We start from the raw sequence: 9,425 nt of genomic DNA, 5'->3' as shown, positions 1-9,425 counted from the left end.
TCTGATGAACTTAAAACAAATTTTTTTATTCCTTTTTGAGTCTTTGGCTAGCTGTTCTTTAAATTCTTTTTTTGGCCTTCCTAATTATATTTTTACACGTCAACCCAGACGTCTTAACATCTGATATTACACTGGGGAAAAGAGCCTCCCCAATCTAGTACCTTATTCCTGAGTACATCCTATCTTTCTTTTCACCTTTGTATGCTTCCTTGTAACTATGCATCACTACAGAAACAGTACTTATTGTTAGTATTAGTACTGAATGGGAGAAAACTCCAGCTTTTCCTCAACTCCTCTTCATTGACACTATCCTGATTTGATTTTCTGGTGTTTCTTATTCTTCATACTTCCCCTTTGTCAGCAAGACTTTTTATGTTTTATTTTCAAATATTGCTTTTGTAACTTCTTTCTTTCTCAATTAATGGGTGAGCACCCTTAAAACTTGTCTTGTATATTAAAAATGAAGGATATATGTAAATATTAGGCTCAATTTATCTAGGACAAAACTGGCAAGTTTCAGTTTGATCAATGTAATATGAAAATGTGTTTTAATTATTGTTATCCATCTCAGGAAAATAACACCTTATGAAGATATGGGCCAGACACTGACCTGGAGGAAATCCTCATAGAACCACTGAAGTGGATGGAGATCCACCAGTTTTATGCCAACTGAGGTTATGCTATCGCCAACTGCATATAATATATTTTATAAAACTGAAGTCCCACTTCTTCTGAAGATTCTTGGCAATGCATAGCGACAACAGAGAACATTGCTTTCATTTTCTGAATAAAATCTATGCAGCACACATGTATTATTAAACATACATTGTAACTGCAATATAACAACACATAGGTGATTAATAGTGTACAGCAACTGGGGAGCTTGTTCATTTACATTCAGAACTAGAGCAGGGCAAAATGTGAGTGCCTAATTTATTAATAAGATCCATTAAAACGAATCTAACTGGCAAGTCACTCATGGTGTGGCTTGGTTTTCAGGCAAAATAAGGTGGACAAATTTGTATGCAGTGCGATATTGGCTCCCAGAAAATGCTGTAGAGAGACAAACAAGTAACGGTTTCCATCACAATCTGCCATTGTTTTCTTACCAAAATGTTATGTGAATCCCCATTTTATTATCTGCTCATTGTACTTATGTTGACAAGTACTGACAATAAACCTCTATTTCAATAGCAATAATGTTACCAGGGAGTAGAACTTCTGCATGAGTGCTTTAACATCTATGCATTAGGCCATTCATAATAATAAAATGAAGGATATATGTCTTCACTGTTTGGTTTTGACTCTGTTGTAATGCTGTTAGATAGAATTGGGATTTCAGGGAAATCTACTTCCTCCACAAAATGGTTTCCATCTAGTTTGGGGTCAATTCACATTGCTGATTTTATATTATTTATTTTTTGACATGATTACAATGAATGTCTGATAAACCATAAAGTTGATGATATGTTTATCTTCTCAGCATACACAATACCTTTTGGTATTTTAAAATATCCCTTCTCCTTCTGCAGCTTAGTTGGACAATCCAACTTGCTCTGTAGGCTTGAATATAAAAGCAAATAGGAGCATTGATTTTCCCATTTCATCACCTCTAGAGAACAATTCATAAAGCACGGAAGTTCTAACTAGTCAATCAACATTTGCTACTTAAATCAGACACACCTGTTGTCATTAAAAGTGTTCTTCTGAAGATGATGCTAAATAAAAGAGAGGAACGGATCCAACCTCTGACTGGAGTTCAAACTCAGATACTTGAGGAAATGGTGTTGGTTAGCCATATTTAGAGCTTTTCCTGTTTGTTTTGTGCCCAAGGAGAAATAATGAAAAGACATCTCCTTAAAAGCATCATGTTATGAAATACTTCATTGGAACCTGGCTAAATGGTGTTGTTGGCAAGTGTACTTTTTCCTCTTAATGGTTGTACAAATGGTGTTAACATTACAGGATAGCTCTATACTATCTTTTCTTGAATAACTACGGAACTGGGAATCATCCACACTTTGAAGTTGATCAGGCTGTTTATCACCTACTGGAAATGCTGTTATCTCATTCATCCAAGAATATTAAAGGAACTGGCACATGAAATTCCAAGCCCATTAGCAAAAATTTTTAATGAATCGGTAAACTCAGGGGTTGTACCGTACGACTGGAGAATTGCTAACATAGTTCCTATTTTTAAGAAAGGGAAAAAAAAGTGATCCGAGTAACTATAGGCCTGTTAGTTTGACATCTGTAGTATGTAAGGTCTTAGAAAAAAATTTGAAGGAGAGGGTAGTTAAGGACATTGAGGTCAATGGTAATTGGGACAAAATACAACATGGTTTCACAAAAGATAGATCATGCCAAACCAACCTGATCTCCTTCTTTGAAAAAGTAACAGATTTTTTAGACAAAGGAAATGCAGTGGATCTAATTTACCTCGATTTCAGTAAAGCATTTGACACAGTTCCACATGAGGAATTATTAGTTAAATTGGAAAAGATGGGGATCAATATGAAAATTAAAAGGGGGATAAGGAGCTGGTTAAAGGGGAGACTACAACGGGTCATACTGAAAGGTGAACTGTCAGGCTGGAAGGAGGTTACTAGTGGAGTTCCTCAGGGATCAGTTTTGGGACCAATCTTATTTAATCTTTTTATTACTGATCTTGGCACAAAAAGTGGGAATGTGCTAATAAAGTTTGCGGATGAGACAAAGCTGGGAGGTATTGCTAACACAGAGAAGGACCGGGATATCATACAGGAAGATCTGGATGACCTTGTAAACTGGAGTAATAGTAATAGAATGAAATTTAATAGTGAAAAGTGCAAGGTCATGCATTTAGGGATTAATAACAAGAATTTTAGTTATAAATTGGGGACGCATCAGTTGGAAGTAACAGAGGAGGAGAAGGACCTCGGAGTATTGGTTGATCACAGGATGACTATGAGCTGCCAATGTGATATGGCCGTAAAAAAAGCGAATGCGGTTTTAGGATGCATCAGGCGAGGTATTTCCAGCAAAGATAAGGAGGTGTTAGTACCGTTATATAAGGCACTGGTGAGACCTCATCTGGAATACTGTGTGCAGTTCTGGTCTCCCATGTTTAAGAAGGATGAATTCAAACTGGAACAGGTTCAGAGACTGGCTACTAGGATGATCTGAGGAATGGAAAACCTGTCTTATGAAAGGAGACTGAAAGAGCTTGGCTTGTTTAGCCTAACCAAAAGAAGGTTATGGGGGGATATGATTGCTCTTTATAAATATATCAGAGGGATTAATATTAGGGAGGGAGAGGAATTATTTAAGCTTAGTAACAATGTGGACACAAGAACAAATGGATATAAACTGGACACTAGGAAGTTTAGACTTGAAATTAGACGAAGGTTTCTAACCATTAGAGGAGTGAAGTTCTGGAACAGCCTTCCAAGGGGAGTAGTGGGGGCAAAAGACATATCTGGCTTTAAGACTAAGCTTGATAAATTTATGGAGGGGATGGTATGATGGGATAGCCTAATTTTGGCAATTAATTTGGCAATTGATCTTTGATTATCAGCAGGTGAGTATGCCCAGTGGTCTGTGATGGGATGTTAGATGGGTTGGGATCTGAGTTACTACAGAGAATTCTTTCCTGGGTGCTGGCTGGTGAGTCTTGCCCACATGCCCAGGGTTTAACTGATTGCCATATTTGGGGTCGGGAAGGAATTTTCCTCCAGGGCAGATTGGCAGAGGCCCTGGAGTTTTTCGCCTTCCTCTGCAGCATGGGGCACGGGTCACTTTCTGGAGGATTCTCTGCAGCTTGAGGTCTTCAAACCGCAATTAGGGGTTTGTTATAGAAGTGGATGGGTGGGATTCTGTGGCCTGCATTGTGCAGGAGGTCAGACTAGATGATCATAATGGTCCCTTCTGACCTTCAAGTCTATGAGTCTATGAGTTCACTTTCATTTCAGAAGCCAGATACTTAATGGCATCTGAAGCAGCATAGAAAGTCTTTCACCACAATCACTTGATCACCATTAAAATGAACTTTTTTGAGATTTCTTAAATTGGGTAGAATTGTGTTTGAACAATGGATTAAGTGAAGTGGATTTGGTTGTGGTGATGTATTGGCTGTGGGAGAGAAGGTGTGTATAGTATAGTGTAATCTTACAATCCAGGGCTATCTGAACAGGAAAGTCATGGAGTGTTGTCTTCCTGCTCTTTAGTAAATGATAAAACTAGTTAACTCATTTACAGAGCTCTGCAAAATGATATCTAGCATTTAGAGCTGTTCTGAAAATTACTATGAGAGATTTAGCAACCATCAAACATGTCAGCACTCAAACACAAATGGCAGGGAAGTGATAAGCCTCCTGCCCCGTTAAAGAAAACAAAGCTTTTTTTAACTGATGAAGTATGTGCAACTCTTACTCTGTTGCCTCATACCTTTTAGTTTGTCACAAATGCATTCTCCGTACCATTTAACCTTATGGGACTTACAGTAGGATGCCACTGAGATGACATCTAGTTACCGATTTATATCAACTGCCTCTTACATGCTGATGTAATGGTGCATGACCTATCAGCAAGAAATTCAAACTAGCATGATTGATTAGACTGTGTGTTAATCTTTCTATTAAAAGAAGGAAAAAAAAGCTCTTTTCCTCAACTTCAAGTATGCCATTTAGATTTTCCCAGGCTGGGGAGCATCAGACCTGATACTGTATGTCACAACCCAAGACATCCCTGCTATACCCACATACCCACACAATTTACCCCTGCATATTCTGTAAATAGAATCAACAATTAATGTAATATTGGAGTCTTTAGCTAAAATAAGTAATGATAAGCAGGGTAATGTTAAGGCAGGTTTGCTGCAGGGTAGTAAATGTCATATATCTTAGTATGCTTTATTATTGGAGGACATGACATGACATTGTACAATATAAGGCTGAATCAGTTCTTGTAGCTGTGCAGAGAGAGAGCCAATACATCATCATCACTAGTGGTAGTATGGTAAGGACTTTGGGTGAAGAAACATTTTTTTAAAAGTGATGGAATGAAACAAAGCCAATGCCTAGCTCCCTTGGGAACTGGCGTCTGCTGTTGGGCTAGGATTCCTGGAAGAAGGGATGACCCTGCATGCTATTTGACTATCTCACTTCAGGACTGGTGCATACATGTAAATAAAGGAGATTACACTTTTAATATGCCCATGTATCTCCTCCATTGGGAAGCTGTCCAGCAAGGCACAAGCTCTGTGCTACCGCTTGAAACTGACACTGGTGTCGGAAGAAAAGGCAATGTTGTTGTTGTTATTACTATAGGTGTGGCTAGGAAATTAATCTAATCATATAAAAAGCAAAGGCCTGTGAGCTCCAATGTATGGTTATTAAGTTCCCCTGAAGGTTCCCTAGCTGTCATGCTAAGCTTGATAGGATGAGTATAGGATAGTTGTCAAGTTTCTAGTATGGGAGTAACAATCCACATGAGATGTAGTATGGGAGTGACTGTACTAGTAGCTGTGTTAAACCTCTGAGAACACCCAGACATTTCCAGAAGCCTGAGCAGAGTCAAACTGAGCTGAGTGTTCATGTCAAGCCAGCTGGAGCAGGAGAGGGAAGATTTCTCTATTTCACTGTCTCTCTGTATGTTTGTATATGTCTGTATGAATGGGCTGAGACAATCTCACTCCCCTCTGGAAGACCTCAGATATTTTTGTGGGGTGACACTTGCCCACCCATGAAGATAAAATATGCATTTTCTGAAGAACCTGGGGAAAGAAAGCCAGGGGAGCAATAAGAGTAAGAGACCTCCCTGAAGATACCAGGTATGCCCAGAAGGCAGATCCTGGGGCATGGTGTTGTGAAAGAGATCAGGTGGCTATGAGGAAAAAAGTACATGGAATTCCTATTTCATGAACTTCCATCCCTCTGTAGTGACCATAAAATCCTGAGTCTGGGTGGGTTCGAGGTTCCCAATAAGCAGATCACAGAACTGTACCAGTACTCTGGAAAAGGAGTGTGGGTGTGTGGAATTCAGTGTAAGAATTGGGTTTCTTCAGCTTCTAACTCACCCAACTGAATCCAGCATCATTTGGTGACTGTGAGGAAATTGTCATAGAATCAACCATCTGAGTGGCCTGCATGAAGTAAATTGGTGTGCTCTGTCTAGTCCTAGTGCATATCTGTGCACCTTTAGAAAACAAAACACAAAACAAACAGAAAAGCGCACACCAAAACCCTAACCCATCAGAATGGTCTCACAAGGAAACTCCAACTTGGTTCTTTTAGTGCTGTGCTTCTAGCCAAATGACTCGTATTGCTTAGATGGACGAGCAGACTGCCACCAGGGATAGAAGCTTGGCTGATCTGACAACTGAAGGCAGGTAATGTTTCAGCGAAGGGAGACCTCAGACAAATTTGATAAGATTTGGTTAAATTTTTTAGAAACCTTTGGTTAATCCCTAGCAGATGGAAAGTGAGATGTCACTGGCCTTTCCCCTCTCAATCCCTTTTTCTTTCCTCCCCTTTCCCTCCCTTCCCATTCTTTTATCTTTTTGTCTGTTCTTCCCCTATTTTTGAAAAAAAAATCATAATAATAGAAAATAATTGTCTCACCGATGGGCATCTCGGTGAGCGCTGGAACTGGAAAAGTGAGCAAATTGCTCACCTTCTAAGGGAGGCCCGTCTAGTTCAGAATCTAAGTAGACATTTGGGTCAGTATGAAGGAGTTGTGACCACTAGCGGATCAGTCTCCACTACTGTGACTCTAGTACCTTTCAGCACCAATGTATTCATGCTTTAAAAGGGCAGGAGGGAATAAGAAAGGAACAGGCAAGTATGAGAACTTATCTCCGTGGATGTGTAGTGGGAACTTCACCTTTAAAAGTCAACCCAAACTTATTGAGCATTCCACTGGCAACAAACTCATGAATACGAGCTATAGTTTGCCATAGCACATGTACACCCTTTGGCTTATAACATATCTTAGGCTATGTCATTTCTTAAGTTGTTTTAAGGAAAGCCTTTTATGGGTAGCACCTTTAAAGGGACATGGTCAACTTGAAATCTAGTCCACTGACAATCAGACTGTGCAGGTGAGCCAATTGACTGACTAAGTGGATAACAGTGAAAAAGACTTTTCACAATAGGTAAAACTTCCAAAAGTACCTAAGTGACTTAGGAGTCTGAGGCCCACTGACTTTAAGTAAGACGTAGACTCTTAAGGGCCAGATATTTAGGTGGAGATAGGGGCTTAGTGGGATTTTCAAAAGCATGTAAACAGGTTAGGCACCTACTCTCATTGGAATCTGCATGTTAAGGTGCCTAAACACCTTTGAAAATGCAGCCCTAAGTCACTAGAACTTAAGCTCCTAAGTCAGGCACTTTTGAAAACTTTATCCAATGCACAAAGCAAAATCAGGGGAGAAAAAAAACCCGAACAATAAGAGGGAAATAAAACATTTTCTTTAATCTTTTTCAGTTACAGTAAGCCATGGTACTGATTGTAATAATACTAGGTAAACAAATTCAGATAGAAGTGTGATTTTTTTTTAAACTGACAGTATCCCTTTAAGGTAAGTGGTTTCAAATGGAACCCTGCCAATTTATGGTAATTTTAACGACTAACAACCTTGACAATGTCCCTTTAATTAGCCTGTAAAAATGAGGTTGCTTTTGATAATAATGCTCATTTGCTTATTCGCAGACTATCTGCTGTATAATGAATATCCGCATTTTATTAGTGGGAGAATTTGGTAATACTTCCATTGTTGCTCCAAACTATAACCATAGAGAATGGGAAATAAAGGTGTTACTGTTTTCTTTTCACACACTGGATTCGATTAATAGGGAATGGTGTTGAGAGCAACCCAATTTTCAAATGAAACTGCACCACATCCAAGTGGAAAAATAGATGGGATTTTCAGGCTTGAATAATAGGTGATGACCTCATGCAAGGGAAAAAGATCCCATTGGCTAAAGAGGATAGAAGGTCATTTGGTTTATTTCAAAATCATAAGTTCCATATGTTAACTGATGCTCATTAGCCTGCAGTCTTAGCTGAAATACACCAAATGACACTGTACGGCATAGGCAATATTGCACCTACCAAAACCATGGCAAATTACATTAGGTCAAAAGAAATAAGAGTGGGGAGGATGGACAGTCAAAGCACTAGTGTCTGGCATTAAAACAAACCCAAGGGCCTTATCCTGCCTTCACAGAAATGAGAAGCAAACTCCCAATGACTTAACTGGGAACAAGCCTTAAGTCTGCGCATAGGAAAGTGGACCTCCCAGCAAGTTTCATTTTCCTGTAGAGAGAAAAGAATTCACACCTTATTGAAGTGAATGAGGCAGGGAGAGAAGCAAGTTCACACCTTTGCTGTTGCTAAAGTTGGCCTGGAGACATCTGTCACAGTTACCAGGTGAAGTGTGCCTTGGACTCTTTTAAGTTTTTGTCCACACTACACACTTTTTAGTGACACTGCTGTGCCGCTACACCCTGCTGCTAAAAGGCGCTCAGTGTAGCCGCTGTTGGTTGGCAGGATAGAGCTCTCCCGCCGTCAAAAAACTTCCACCGCCAACGAACAGCAGTAGCTTTGTTGGCAGGAGAGCGCTCCTGCCGACAAAGCGCTGTTCACACCAAAGCTTTTCGTTGGCAAAACTTTTGTCATTCAGGGGAATGTTTTTTTCACACCCCTGAATGACAAAAGTTTTGCTGTTCAGTTTCCAGTGTAGACAAAGCCATAGTCTTTCTCAAGTCCACCCTCTTTGGTGATAGCCCAGATGTCCTGCACCTTGCTCATGGTTTATCTGCTCTCTGACTGGATTGCTGGGCTGCAGCCCCCTGGCTCACAACTGGGTTAAGGACACAGGCCCAACTTAGCTTGGACACCTGTATGAGTTTCCCTTTGGGAGCCTGTCACAGCACACATTTTCAAAACAAAGCAGTGTTTATTCATTCCTTAAAGGCAGCTAGCATGTAAAGCGGAGGTAAAAACAATAGAAGGCTAGCACACAGGCATATTACTTACACCTTTGTAAATTCCCCTGAGCCCGGCTAACGCCACCTCTGACTGGGAGAGGCAGACTGCACCTGCTTTCAGCATCTGCGACTGTCTGTGAATTCGCTGGCCTGTCAGCTCACCCAACACCCCTGCCTTTTTTAAGAACTTTGAGATTTTAGATCCTCTTTAGTCCCAGGCTCAGCCTTGGGAAATCTAAACCATTCTAGCCTAGCTCAAGCAAAGATGGATCGTTTCTTCCCTGTTGATAGCCCAGCCATTATCTTAGTTGTTTTGAAGGTGTAACTGAGGGTGTCTTGTCTTAGCCAGTGTTTCATTACCTGTGTTTTCCCCATTTACACCCGCCTTTGATTTAACTCCCCATCATAAGCAAACAAACAAAGGCATACACCATATTCACAACAAATAATACAGAG

This window comes from Mauremys mutica, chromosome 2 (genome assembly GCF_020497125.1).
Source record: "Mauremys mutica isolate MM-2020 ecotype Southern chromosome 2, ASM2049712v1, whole genome shotgun sequence".
Taxonomy (NCBI): Eukaryota; Metazoa; Chordata; order Testudines; family Geoemydidae; genus Mauremys; species Mauremys mutica.
Note: the sequence above shows the minus strand (reverse complement) of the source record.